Source organism: Podarcis filfolensis (assembly GCF_964270895.1).
Source record: "Podarcis filfolensis genome assembly, chromosome: 6".
Taxonomy (NCBI): domain Eukaryota; kingdom Metazoa; phylum Chordata; class Lepidosauria; order Squamata; family Lacertidae; genus Podarcis; species Podarcis filfolensis.
The window spans coordinates 95,507,358-95,522,331 of NC_139609.1; the positions used below are offsets into that span (position 1 = coordinate 95,507,358).

A 14,974-nucleotide genomic window follows, 5' to 3' on the forward strand; every position below is an offset into this window, starting at 1 on the left:
GGGTATAAAGAGCTTAAAATTTATGGCGCAAACATGGCTTTAGAGGGTAACTCTCGGCTTCAGGAGAGCCCAAACAAATTTGTAACGGAGTGGGCAGTGTCAGGTAACTTGATATTTCACTCAGTTTCATTCCACTTTTGATTTGTATACCGCCTTTCTATATTACTATACACAAGGCGGTTTGCAGCAACAAAATGTACAACAAAGAACACACGCCTTATCATAATCTGATCCTATACAGAAAGTCGTAATAAAGCATAACTTTAAAATGGAAAGACTTATATCAAATTAAGTAATATTCAGTATTCTATTAGAATATAACAGTACACAATTAAATTAACTCTCAGAACATCAGCAAATAATAATTCAACTGAAATTCACTCTTAACAATTACAATAATTGCTGAACTATGGTCAGTAAAAATAAGTGCAAGTCGCAATGCATAAAATACCACAATGTGTACAAACTGATGTAAAAGTTCACATTGAAAAACAAAGACACACAACTTATAATTTTATTTTATTTTTAATGGGGTCTCAACTGGCAGTGACTCTCCAGCAAAGAGATCTTGGAGTCATGGTGAATGAAGTTTGTTTTTATTTATTTCGTAAAATTTATGCAGTACCATTTCTAAGCAGCTTGCAAGAAGTATTAAGACCATCAAGAAAAAGCAGGTAAAAATATATGAAAACAACTGAGATTTACGGTAAAAGAGATTAAAGCACATCAACATGCATGCGCCTTGATTGGGTTGGCGAGACAAAAATGACTCAGATGGAAAACTTGCATTTATTTGCAGCGGGAGAGCAGATAAATTCTGTCCTAGGAATTATTAGGAATTATGAGGAAAGGGAAGGAAATTGAAAACAACTTGCATCGTAATGATCCGACATAAATCTATGGTGACGGCTAGATTTGGAAGATCGCGCATGGTGTGAGTTGCTTCATCTCGAAAAGGGTATTTTCGAGCTAGGAAAACATGTGTTTAGCGGGAACATGGAGCACTTTCCCAAGAAGGGTGCGCTTCATCAACTGGGCGCCTTCCAGCTGGGGCCGGCGGGAGTTATAGTCCAAAACATCTGGAGGGCACCCGGTTGCCAAAGGCTGAACAAAACCATTGCGAAGTTTTTAATTTGGGGGGGGGAGAGAGAACTACCATATTTTTGCTCTATAAGATGCACCCGACCATAAGACACACCTAGTTTTAGAGGGGGAGAACAAGGGAAAACCATATTCTCTCCCTCTCTGCACAGCGCCTCTCCAGCGAAGCGAAGCCAGGAGAGCAAGAGGGATCAGTGTGCACCGACCCCTCTTGCTCTCCTGGCTTCAGCGAAAGCAACACGAAGCCATGGAGCCTGCATTTGCCCCATAAGACGCACACACATTTCCCCTTACTTCTTAGGAGGGGAAGAGTGCGTCTTATAGAGCGAAAAATACGGTAAGAGGGAAACAGGAGTAAGCTTCACAAAAATCAATTATGTCTAGCGTGGAGAAAGTGGACAAGTTTTCCCTTATTTTCACATTATTCACACCAGAGAATCACAGAATTGTATGGCTGGGAGGGACCACTGGGGTCTAATGCAGCCCCCTGCAATGCAGGAATATTTTGCCCAACTTGGGACTCGAACCCACAACCTTTCGTGCTCTACCAACTGAGCTATGAATCACTTGCTATGAAGCATCCAGAAGCGATTTTGCAACCCAGTAATAACATGGATTATATATAACCGATCACCAGTATAAAAACACGGCTGCGTATATACAACAATATTTGATTGATTACTGTATTTTTTCGTGTAAAAGCCTAGTTTTTTCCCCTAAAAAATAATGTCCAAAATTTGGGGGCGTCTTATACATATTCCGCCTTTTCTTAAATCGGAGTCCCCAAAAATAGGAGGCGTCTTATACATGTGGGCATCTTACAGACAGAAAAATACGGTAATTAAAATATGCATAGACTGCCTTTAAGGGTCAAAACCGTCCCAAGGCAGTGTTTGGCAAAACATGTAAGTGGAAGTGCAGAATTTTATAAATGTCTATCATGTCACCTTTTGCTTGCCTTTCCTTCAAACTAAGAAGTCCCAAACGCTGCAAACTTTCTTCATAAAGGATTCGCTTCAGCCCCTTAATCATTTTCTGAACCTTTTCCAACTCCACAATATTCAATAAGTTTTTCCAACACTGCAATATATAGAGAGAAAGCCACGCTAAAACACTGGTTTTTTTTTTAATGATGGTTTAAGACACACAAACACACACAAACTTGATGTGGAAATCTGGCAAAGGGAACTCAAGCATGGGATAATGAAAAAGTGAGAGAAAGCAAAATTGACAGATCCCTCTCATCTGCCCCAAAACCATTCCCAGGACTCTGTTGGAGAGTTCTCATAAGCCTCCTTGGGATTACTCCATGGCAAAGAGATTCGAGAACCAAATGCCTTCTGGAAACTGAGACAACACGTCAGCCCCAACACCTCTGGCTGACTTCGCCCAGCTGTCTCGTACAAATTGTTTCAAAACCTTGCAACAAGCCGTTTCGGGGAATCGTGGAATTTAAAAGTTGGAAGGGACCCCAAGGGCCAATTTGTCCAATCCTCTACAGTGCAGGAATTTCAACAAAAGCATCCATGACAGATGTCCATCCAAACTCTGCTCAAAAACCTGCAAGGAAGGAGAGTCCACAACCTCCCAAGGGAGACTGTTGAGCAGCTCTTGCTGTCAGAAAGTTCTTCCAGCTCTTCCAGATCTTTAGTTTTGAATCTCCATTCTTGTAACACGAAGCCATTGGTTTGAGTCCTACCCTTGATTCACCAAGCTTGTAACTCTGCAGAGAAAAAAAGGGGAAAAAGAGATTAATTTGGTTTGACTTGTTTTTGAGAAACCCATGCTGGGTCTTAGTAATCACAACATCCTTTTCTAAGTGCTCACAGACCGTGGAATTAACAGATAGTTGAATAAACAACTATCTGACATTTAGAAGACATCTGAAGGCAGCCCTGTTTAGGGAAGTTTTTAATGACTGATGTTTTAATGTTGCTGTCCATGGAGGTGCAGGTCAATTCTGTGTCCAGGGCAGCTGTCTACTAGCCCCATCTGGTACACAGGATGAGACCCTCCCTTTCCGCAGACTGTCTCACCAGAGTGGTGCATGCTCTAGTTATCTCCCGCTTGGACAACTGCAATGCGCTCTATGTGGGGCTACCTTTGAAGGTGACCCGGAAACTGCAATTAATCCAGAATGCGGCAGCTAGACTGGTGACTGGGAGCGGCCGCCGGGACCATATAACACTGGTCTTGAAAGACCTACATTGACTCCCAGTACGTTTCTGAGCACAATTCAAAGTGTTGGTGCTGACCTTTAAAGACCTAAATGGCCTCGGTCCAGTATACCTGAAAGAGCATCTCCATCCCCATCGTTCTGCCTGGACACTGAGATCCAACGCTGAGGGCCTTCTAGCGGTTCCCTCATTGCAAGAAGTGAGGTTACAGTGAACCAGGCAGAGGGCCTTCTCGGTGGTGGCACTCGCCCTGTGGAATGCATTGGCTATCCCTGCCATAGGGAACACCTGAAATTTATTATTAGTATTTGCATTATTTAGCCACTTTTCATCCTAAGATCCTCAGGCAGTGAAAAGGATGGGCCGCCCCCAAAGACCAAGGCAGCTTCAATTCCATGAGCAGGCCTGAAGCCGGACTGGATTTCAGCTGCTCTCCCAGGGGAAGTGTAGTTTTATGGAAGAGGTCGGGCTGCAAGAGAGCATTTTTCCCATTTTCAGAAAATGGGAAGCCAGGACAGTAGAACTGATGCAAACCTGTAGGGCAAAAATGCCCATGGGTTCCTTTCCCTGTCTGCTCAACACATGAAAGACCGCGATGGTCAAGGTACATATCATTTAGTTTTATCAGGATGAGGTTCCCTTTGCTTAGCTGAACAGCAGATATACCTGCTCTGTTTTAAATTAAAACAGGCTTTCAAGTATGCTGACTCATGATGCTGGCTAACCATCCGAGATTTAACAAAGCAAATCCGAATCAATTTGCAAAGAATCCACTGTGAGCAGGGAGAGAACAATTTGCAGGTATTGCAGAGCAAAAAAAAGGAGCTGGCTTGCAAAGTGTTTGTCGCAACCAAGCTCTCTTCTGGGTGTTTACCACGCTCGGGAATATTCTTTTGGAAAGTCCCAAGGAAATTAAGCAGAACAAAACTGAAAGGTGTAATAGTTTTGGGAGTGGGAGGCTGGGCGATCAGCCGTAGAACAGGGTGCTTCCGGGCACCCAAAGGTGGTGGTTTGGAGGAGCTGCATTCTGTTAGGAGGGCTAATAGAATAAAAACAAAGGCTGAGATAGAGTCTGCTTTGCTAAAGAGCTGGGATAAAGACCAGAAATGCCATCAAAGCCCATTAGCTAAAGACTCAACCTGGCAGCCATGCTGGGAATTTCCAGAACCCAGAAACATCCCGTTTTTGCTAGCAAATTATTTTGCGTGGCGAATTCCTGCCCCCCCCCCTTCAGAAATAAAGACACAAGACACAAGAATTTGAGTTAATGGGTCAAATTAGGCCACAACTTTATTGATTACAGGAATTGAGTGGCACCGGCTTAGGCATTGGTCCTATCAACTAACCGGCTTCAGCCCGCTTGCTTGAAGGGTTAACCAGCATTGGGGGGAGCCATGCTGAGGCACGTTGTCAGGGACTCAGGAGCAGGAGCTCTGGGGAGAGAGGAATTGGAGAGCGAAGGGGAAGAATCCGAGGGCAGCGTAGGGGAGTATGACAGTGGCCCGAGAGATTCCATGAGCTTCTCCAGCGAATCAGAAGATTCCCAGAAGGGGGCGCCGATGGTCAGGGCAAGGGGGGTCCCAGGGGGGACTCACCAGAAACAAGGAGCCAGAGGGGAACCCCAAAGCAGCAGTGGGGGATTGGGACCAGTTTCCCCACCAGAGCGTAGTGGGGGGGAAGAGTCACATGTGTCAGGGCCAGCGTCTCCTCCAGGGGGGAGAGAGAGTGAGTCAGGGCTAACCACGCCTCCAACGGAGGGGAGGTCAGTTGCAGCTAGCCCCCCCAGAGGGGGAAGCAGTGACAGCAGCAGCAGTGAAACGGTCAGGAGAAAAGTTACCGGCTGGGCGCGCGCGCCAAGTTCAAATGTACAGGCGCGGGGAACAGCAGGAGACCCGGATGGGGAACCAGCTCCTAAAGCCCGCCGGAGGGAGGAGGAAGGCTCAGGGGACTCAGCGTCAGAAGAGGCTAGAAAGGGCGAGACCCCAACGGCCAGGTGGAACCAGAGGCGGAAGGAACTGAGGAAGAGGTGGAGTAAGGCTAGAATCTTAAATTGGTGTCAGGGGGGAGGAGACTCAGACGGAGCATCAGCGGTCTAACAGTTGAGATGTAGAGCTGCGCGCTGCGGCTCTGGAAGTGAAACTGAACTTCAATAAAGACTTTTGTACTTAACAAAGAAGCAGCGTTGGTCCTTTGTGAGCTGGGACCTTGGGCAGCTCTGACACACGTCAACTAGGAACTCCCCCCGGAGTTACCGCTTGGGGGCGTGCCATGGGCCCACACCTCCATAGGCTTAGGACAAGGCCACGCCCCCCAGAATCCTTTACCGGATTACCCTTTGTTTTGGGGGAAGGTGATGGCGCTTCCTTCCCCCCCCCTTCATCTGCATAACAATAGAACAATTCGCCTACCAATGCCTATCCTCCAATACCGAGGAGTTGTGATGTATTGCTACGAGGTAGGGGAAAACCAAGTGGCTGGAGCCAATCTGCCAAATGGAAAAATTCCTACCAGGCCCCTTGACGGCGACCAACCAGAGTCCATAGCAATGTCTTTTTTTTTTTTATAAATATTTATTCGATTTTTCAATTTTATACAAACAAAAAAGAAAAGGAAAAAGAAAAATATTAAAAACAAATCAATTTCGATTTCAATTTTCAATAACATGTTTCTTTGACTTCCTCATACCTCCCCTTCTTGTTTTCTAGTTCAAAATGATTATCCAGCAAATCCTAATCTCTTAACATTCCTTTTAACTAACACCTTATTTTCCAATCAACTTTTTTAAATTTTATAACTTAAACAATATTTATCCCATTTCTTTTTATCATAACAGCTAGAGACCACATAAATTCAATCCAGCATCTTTCAAAGTTCATTAATTTTGCAATATTTCTGTAAATAGTCCTTAAATTTCTTCCTGTCTTCTTCTGCCGACTCTTCTCCCTGGTCGCGGATTCTGCCGGTCATTTCTGCCAATCCCATACAGTCAATCAACTTCATCTGCCATTCTTCCAGAGTGGGTACAGAGTCCATAGCAATGTCAGAGAGCCTAGCCTAACGGGTGGGTGGGAAGGGGAAAAAACCCTAGCTGGCTGCAGCGTGGAAAAGAGGGAGACCCTCGGCCGCACCAGCCTGAATGCAGCGAGGCCATGCCCCCTGGCCCAACCGATTGGCTGGAGCCGGGAATGACGTGTCCGAGGGTTCCCTGCTATCGCGGGGGCTGGAGCCAGTGTGGGGAGGGGCGTGAGCCCGCAACCCCACCTCCTCCCTAGCTCGGAAGTGGCTTTATGCCTAAAGAGCCGTGCTGAGTCTTCTAAGAACAAGATGCGGGACTGGATGGGCCTGATCCTGCAAGACCCTTCCTATGTTTTTACTTCAAGGATTCGAGGCATTTTGTGTGTGTTGATTTACACGCACTGAATTTAAGCTAACGTTCAGGGTTGGCGTGAGGGCATAATCTGGCTCTTCCTCTACAGGGGTCTCGGTTGCAAGAGGATTTTCTGGGCCCGATACAACGCACGGGGACTGGACCCACCCACCCACAACGTACTGGCAAGAACGGCTGCTTATGTACATATCAAACCTGAAACAAGTCTGTCCAACAGCCAACATGACTTCTCCTTTACACACACATAATCCCTTCTGCACATCATCCAGCTATGGTAAGTCCTTGCAAGCTCCTAATCACAAGTCAATAACCTTTGCACACTAACAATTGGCAGGAGGGGGGAAGAGGCAGGAGATCTGGAGCCTGGCATTAATGGCCGAGGTCCACTAGGCTGCCCACTAACAACGTCCCTGCTTTGTGGTGGCTTCTCTGGAACACTCCCAAAGGCTTCGGGGAAGAGGGAGAAATCCACACGTTTTCTTGTTGGCATCTGTTTCTCTTGAGAGACAACGGAGTAGGCCTCCAGGGGTGAAGTCAAACTGCTGTGTTAGCAGCACCAAAGTAACCTTTCCAGGATGCAACCCTGGGCAGCGTGGATGGAGGTCCTGGGCTGCCCAGGCAAGACCCCCCTCTCGACGTCACGGATGGGGTCCAAAGGAAAGTAGAGCAAGACGTTTGGAGACGGCTGCTGCAGTTGCTGGAAGGAGACATACAAGCCGCCATCCAACTGTCTTAGGTACTGCACTCTGGATTTTTGTAGGATTTATTCCTTAGCCCTTTATTATTATTATTATTATTATTATTATTATTATTATTACTACTACTACTACTATTATTATTATTTTATTTATACCCTGCCCATCTGGCTAGGTTTCCCCAGCCACTCTGGGTTGCTTCCAACAGAAGATTAAAAATACCGTATTTTTTGCTCTATAAGACTCACTTTTTCCCTCCTGAAAAATAAGGGGAAATGTGTGTGCATCTTATGGAGCGAATGCAGGCTGTGCAGCTATCCCAGAAGCCAGAACAGCAAGAGGGATCGCTGCTTTCACTGCACAGCAATCCCTCTTGCTGTTCTGGCTTCTGAGATTCAGAATATTATTTTCTTGTTTTCCTCCTCCAAAAACTAGGTGCGTCTTGTGGTCTGGTGCGTCTTATAGAGCGAAAAATATGGTACATTAAAACATCAGTCATTAAAAACTTCCCTGAACAGGGCTGCCTTCAGATGTCTTCTAAACGTCATATAGTTGTTTATTTCTTTGACATCTGATGTGAGGGCACCACTACCGAGAAGGCCTTTCTTCTGCTGAAGATGTCCTACAAAGCAACAGAAGTTTAGGGTCAGTGTTTTCCTCCTCCTAGATGGGCTACCTTCCCAGGTTGACAAGTCCCATCTGCCCATCACTTCCCTCTGAAGCATGGGCAGAAACCACCGTCTTGACCGCTGGACCCTCTCTTGGTCTTGTCCGTTCAATCTGCCAGAGCCTGAATGCCCATGCAGGGGAAGCCCCTAACTCACAGAAGGATTGAGCACCATCAGCTTCCAATAAGGAAATCCCAACGAAAGAACAGTGCCAAGAAAAATTGATGAGCTATGCAGAGTTGGCTAAATTGACATACAAATTGCGGGACAAGGACAACTGTGACTTTAAGGAAGAATGCGAGCTTTTTACAACTTATCTAAAAAGGCAACAAAATGAATTGGACTCCTTAGCAGGTTCTGAATAAACATAGTCATAACTCGAGTTGAATGTGCTTCAGGTTGAGCGCTTTCGGGTTGCGCTCCGCGGCAACCCAGAAGCAATGGAGCACGTTACTTCTGGGTTTCGCCGCTTGCGCATATGCTCAAAATGATGTCACATGCATGCGCGGAAGCGGCAAAATGCGACCCACGTACGCGCAGACACGCTGTCGCGTCTTACATTCCATTCGGGATGCGAATGGGGTTCCCGAACGGATTCCGTTCGCATCCCGAGGTACCACTGTACACAAATTTATTAATTGATAACATGGTAGATAGATAATGTAAGGACATGTACAATTTTATAACATGCAGAGAGTAGTATGTACTGAGAAATCAGAGAGAGGAGCTGAGGGAAGTCTTGGGGGAGAGAGGGTTTGAAGGGGGGAAGGGGGAAAATAATGAATATGATATGTTTTGACAATTTGTTATGTGGAGTTTGTTAATAAAAACATTTTTTTTAAAGAGAACCATCGGCTTCCCTCACCCGGTTGAGCCAGGCAGTCGAAGCAGATTTCCAGGGTATGACCGCTGCCACATGCTGACAGCTTCTAGGAGCCACAGGTGAGAGCAGAGTGCAGGGTGGGGACAAAAGGTGGACGAACGACCCTAGAAGGAGCACGTGCCCCCCACCAGAAGGTTCTACTCCTCCTCTAACACCCTATAAGGACCCTGGATGGTTAAGTCCAGTCAAAGGCGACTATAGGGTTGTGGCACTCATCTCGCTTTCAGGCCAAGGGAGCCAGCGTTTGCCCGCAGACAGCTTTCCGGGTCACGTGGCCAGCAGGACTAAACTGCTTCTGGTGCACCGTGATGGAAACCAGAGCACATGGAAACGCCGTTTGCCTTTCCGCCGCAGCAGTACCTATGTATCCACTTGCACTGGTGTGCTTTCGAACTACTAGGTTGGCAGAAGCTGGGACAGAGCAACGGGAGCTCACGTCGCGGGGGTTCGAACTGTCAGCCTTCTGATCAGCAAGCCCAAGAGGCCCGGTGGTTTAGACCACAGCGCCACCCGTGTCCCATTAACACTGCATCCCCTCCAGTAATACAAAAGGAAAGAAGGAATTGGGAATGTCGTGTATGGAGGCGAAATGAATGTGGTTCATAATCCGGATTGTATTGTGTGTGTGTGTGTTTTCTGGTATGGGTGCCATATAAAAATGGAAGAGAAAAAACATTCTGGCTCGCTTCTGCAAATAAGGTCCTCCTGGCACACAGGATCATCTTTTATTTCTGCTTCAAAGTCAATTCCACTCTGGTTTTTCTCCGTCATGTGCTGGCAAAAGCAGCCGAGATTGAGAAGGGTCCGCAGGGGAGCTCACAGCTCGATTCCTTGACATGAAGAGAACCCATTCCCACCCAAGCCCTCGGGATGAGGTTGAACTAGACATTTAAATGAAGGCAGGCCTCATATAGAGGAGGGGGTGGGGGAGCCAACGCCAACTTTAAAATTAAAAAAAGTGCTAGGGAATATTACGGAATCGAGCAATTCATAGCGATCTTCTTTGAATGTATAGTCCACCCAGTCTCTAAGGGCAAGAAGCGGGCAAGAGGAGAGAAAACTGGACCACGCTGCAAATATTCCAATATTCTCCACCCTATTTATGGGGTTGATAAATGAGGTACCATATTTCTCCAAGGGGAGGGGGAACGATGGTGCTCCTCGTGAGCAGGGAGGAGAACACAGCTTCTTCCTCCCTCCCCACGTTGAAGATGCCGCTACAAGCAAGCAACATAAGTGGTGGGAACGCACAGCCCTGAAAGCATTTTGGAATAACATCTACAATGAATTTAAAAAACTATTTAAGTTTTCATTTAAGAAAAAACCTGAAACCTTTCTCCTAGGAATAATGTCACCAGAAATCAAAAAAGAAAATAGACCACTTTTTATGTATACAACAGTAGCAGCCAGGATCTTAATCGCAAAAAAACTGGGAAAGTGGCAAAACACCTACGATAAATGAGTGGCAGGTCCAAATGATAGAATATCAACAGATGGCCATGATGACAGGGAGAATTAGAGGGTATCCAAAACAGAAAGTACAGAAAGAATGGAAAATCTTTAAAGAGTATTTGGGAAAGTATTACAATAACAAACCTCTCCTGGCAGAAATAGAATGATCCTTGTAAAACAACAAATATTATGTTTCTTGATATCTGATGAAAACAAAGAAATACAATAATTTGGAACTGTGTGTGAAAAAACTAGAAATAATAATACAATGAGTCTAATCAGAAGTCAAATATGTTTGTTTTGCTTTGTTTTCTTCCTCCTCTTTTCTTTTTTACCCTTCCCTTCACACACACACCTTTTTCTTCTTCTTTTTCTTTCTTTCTTTTTGTGTTTCCTTTCTTGGTATTTCTTGATATGTTAAGAAAAAGATAAAGAGACAAAAGTGTATTGCGGAAACCTCAGTAAGTTAAAAATGATTTCTTTATTAGGTAAAGGGACCCCTGACCATTAGGTCCAGTCGTGGCCGACTCTGGGGTTGCAGCACTCATCTCGCTTTACTGGCCGAGGAAGCCGGCGTACAGCTTCCGGGTCATGTGGCCAGCATGATTAAGCCACTTCTGGTGAACCAGAGCAGTGCACGGAAACCCCGTTTACCTTCCCGCCGGAGCGGTACCTATTTATCTACTTGCACTTTGACGTGCTTTCAAACTGCTAGGTTGGCAGGAGCAGGGACCGAGCAACGGGAGCTCACCCCGTCGCGGGGATTCGAACTGCCGACCTTCTGATCGGCAAGTCCTAGGCTCTGTGGTTTAACCCACAGCGCCACCAGCGTCCCGATTTTTTTTATTAGTATTTGTAAAATGTTAAAACTGGTTAATCGTAAAGATTTAATGTAACAACTACTATGGTTCTCCCCCCCCCCCTTTGTTATTGTCAAATTGTAAATAAAGTTTTATTCATCGCCAAAAAAAAAAAGTTAGCAACATAAAGATAGCTTTAGCAGGATCAGGCCAACCCACATCGCCACCCGCGTCCCCAGAACAAACTTAGTTGGTCTCTAAGGTGGTACTGGACAATTTTTAATTATTTAATTTTTTCCAGACCCTCCCAATTTGTGATATATTTGTGATGCATGCATGATGTTATTCTAGGGGTGTTGTGGGTATCTTTGTAAAACTGATAAAAGTGGGAGCCACCCGTTGTTCTGGAAGTCCTGTTGCAACAGTCCTTAAAAAATAGAAGACCTGGCCTGCTGGCTGCTGTTTCGCTCCTATATTCCTGGCTGGCGTCTTTGGTTGGCAATCCAAGTGAGCCCAAGGGTTTTCCCGTAACAGGTTTGAGAAACAAGAGTCTTATATCTGCACGCAGGGAAATAGGTGCCAACAGCTGTTTGTGGAAACAAAAGCACAGAATCATAAGAAATGCAGAGCAAAGCCACAAGCCATGAATAGAGGTGGCTGTGCACCCAAATGCAGTTCAGGTACCTTTGCAACTTCCAACGATTACAGGTGTGGGTTTGGAAAACCCACTTTGGCGTTGCTGGCTCCCTGTTCCTCCAGCGATGGAAGCCTCTCCCTTTCCCGACCCAAACACACAACAGAGAAGGGAGCGAAAGCACAAAATTGAAATCTCAGAAAGGGTTTTTTAGAAAGGGTGGGCCGCCCTCCAGTGGCCCTTCTGAGATTGCCAGGCAACTTCTGTTTGATACCACTGGAGCTTAACTCAAGACCAGGGGTCAGCAAACGTTTTCAGCAGGGGGCCGGTCCACTGTCCCTCAGACCTTATGGGGGGGCGGACTACATCTTTTTTAGGGGGGGGAATGAACAAATTCCTATGCTCCACAAATAACCCAGAGATGCATTTTAAATAAAAGCACACATTCTACTCATGAAAAAAACACACTGATTCCCGGACCGTCTGCAGGCCGGATTTAGAAGGCGATCGGGCCGGATCCGGCCCCCGGGCCTTTTAAGTTTGCCTACCCATGCTCAAGACCTTTGGAGGAAACATGCTTGTTTATTGTATATACAGTAGTACCTTGGTTCTCAAACTTAATCTGTTCTGGAAGTCCGTTCCCAAACCAAAGCATTCCAAAACCAAGGTGCACTTTCCCATAGAAAGTTACAGGTAGGTAGCCGTGTTGGTCTGCTGTAGTCAGACCAACACAGAAAGAATTTTTATTTTGTTTCCCATAGAAAGTAATGCAAAACGGATTAATCCGTTCCAGACTTTTAAAAAGAAGCCCTAAAACAGCAATTTAACATGAATTTTACCATTGATCCATAACATGAAAGCAATAATCAATGTACAGCACTATAAAATAAGGACGTGGGTGGCGCTGTGGGTAAAACCTCAGTGCCTAGGGCTTGCCGATCGCATGGTTGGCGGTTCAAATCCCCGTGGCGGGGTGAGCTCCTGTCTTTCGGTCCCAGCTCCTGCCCACCTAGCAGTTCGAAAACACCCTTAAGTGCAAGTAGATAAATAGGTACCGCTTTATAGCGGGAAGGTAAACGGCGTTCCGTGTGCTGCTCTGGTGTCTGTTCGCCGGAGCAGCTTCATCATGCTGGCCACGTGACCCGGAAGTGTCTGGGTTTTGGCTTCCGGAGGCGGCGCCAACAGCAATGGCGGTCTCCTTCTAACTGGGAGGGAGAAGCTCTGCGGAAAGTGGGTCTGTCCGCTACGGCGAAGCGGAGACCCTTCCAAAAATGACAGGCAGGAGAAGCCTGTGAGCGTGGGACTCGGCGGGCACCATTAGCGCCCCCCGAATTGGCAAAGGAACCCCGTAAGGGGTCCCGGAGCGTAACGGGAGGCGCGGTGCTGAGAGTCAATTGCTACTTCCGTGGGGCGAAGCCGCACAGCTGTTGCCGGAGAGCGCTGACCTTTTTCCTGTGACAATTTGGCTGCTAAACAACTACCCGTGAGTAGGTGAAGCTTAAGAAATTGGGACTAAAGGAAGAAAAAAGGGATTAATTTGACGCTGAAGCGGGAAGTTGTAAACAGGAAGTAAACGGTAAACACATGACCCGGAAGTGTCTGCGGACAGCGCTGGCTCCCAGCCTCTAGAGTGAGATGAGCGCACAACCCTAGAGTCTGTCAAGACTGGCCCGTACGGGCAGGGGTACCTTTACCTTTTTACTATAAAATAAGACAGTATTGTAAATGATAAATCTTTGTAAAGAAAATATGGAGTTATTTGTACAATATTATTATTATTGATCTGCTGTAATAAAGCATCGCTCCCTTACTCCCGAGTCAGAGGAGCGAGCCAGGAGGCAAGAAAGACCAGCATCTCAAGCTCACTTAGCAGCAGTGATTCAGGCCCAATCCTGGTGACCTGCGCTCTTCCTCTCTGCCCTGATCCTAACCACCTTGCAAGTTTCTTGCAAGAGCTGGGCGCATGGAACATGGAACCCTGGGGGTCTCTGTTGCACGGCAACCGGGCAAGTTGGCAAAGCAAAGCTGGAGGCCATGTTATCGCCCCGGCCTCTGCCCCCCTTCTTCTGTGCCCTTTGGACCATGTGGGGCAGGTGGCAGTAGCCATGGCGGAGAGAGCCCGGAAAACCCATGGTCAGTAGTAAAGCATGGGAAGGGATGGAGGGGGGGTAGCCTGGCTATAGGGGGGCTTCCCCAGTGGGAAGAGATCAGCCTGGGGAGAACAGAGCTAGCTAGGCACAGGCGTTGTTGTTGTTGTTTAGCTGTTTAGTCGTGTCCGACACTGGTTTCAAATCCGGGTATCTTAAGATCTTCCCAATGCATAGAGGATGCAATTCAGAGATTCTCCTGAGTCCTTTTAATTTCAGATTTCTGGAAAGTTAGGAAGCCCCAACATTTCTTAGATTGTTGTTGTTGTTGTTTAGTCATTTAGTCGTGTCCGACTCTTCGTGACCCCATGGACCAGAGCACGCCAGGCCCTCCTGTCTTCCACTGCCTCCCGCAGTTTGGTCAAACTCATGCTGGGAGCTTCGAGAACACTGTCCAACCATCTCGTCCTCTGTCGTCCCCTTCTCCTTGGGCCCTCCATCTTTCCCAACATCAGGGTCTTTTCCAGGGAGCCTTCTCTTCTCATGAGGTGGCCAAAGTCTTGGAGCCTCAGCTTCAGGATCTGTCTTTCCAGTGAGCACTCAGGGCTGATTTCCTTCAGAATGGATAGGTTTGATCTTCTTGCAGTCCGGAGGCGCGGCAGCAGCAGGAGGTCCCATTAGCTAAAGTGGTGCTTCAGGTTAAGAACAGTTTCGGGTTAAGAACGGACCTCTGGAACGAATTAAGTACTTGACCTGTATATAACACTGTATATAAAGCAGACATTCTGGGGGAACTTCCATTCCTCCTCACCACTATGAGCTGAATAAAGAGCATAAAATCCACTCTCGACTCCAAGTATATTTCACTTAGAAAGCTGAAACAAGTTTTAATCCATTTTTAATCTGTATGCACCGACCCAGGCCCTGTGACCATCATCTGAGGGGGGCTCGTAAAAGGGCTAGAGAAACTCAGGGGGAGAGAGATCAGGTGTGTTTGAGTTATTGCAATAGCCCAATGGAACCTGCTTCTGCAGAGTCTACCAGAGTGGCAGTCAGGTGGGTGGAGTAATAATAATAATAATAATAATA

At 46.6% G+C, this 14,974-nt stretch overlaps 1 long non-coding RNA gene across 2 annotated transcripts in view; it reads right to left on the reverse strand.

The window, feature by feature from the left end:
• Window positions 1-14,974, reverse strand: part of LOC310764903 — a 19,557-nt gene continuing 4,583 nt past the window's right edge. Inside the window, exons 1-3 of one of the 2 annotated variants that reach the window (XR_014549339.1) lie at window positions 3,391-3,551; window positions 452-2,824; window positions 1-402 (exon numbers count right to left, since the gene is read on the reverse strand). This is a non-coding gene — a long non-coding RNA (uncharacterized lncRNA). Of the gene's footprint in view, window positions 403-451; window positions 2,825-3,390; window positions 3,552-14,974 lie in introns of those variants that run through there. The other variant, XR_014549338.1, reaches the window with a different exon arrangement.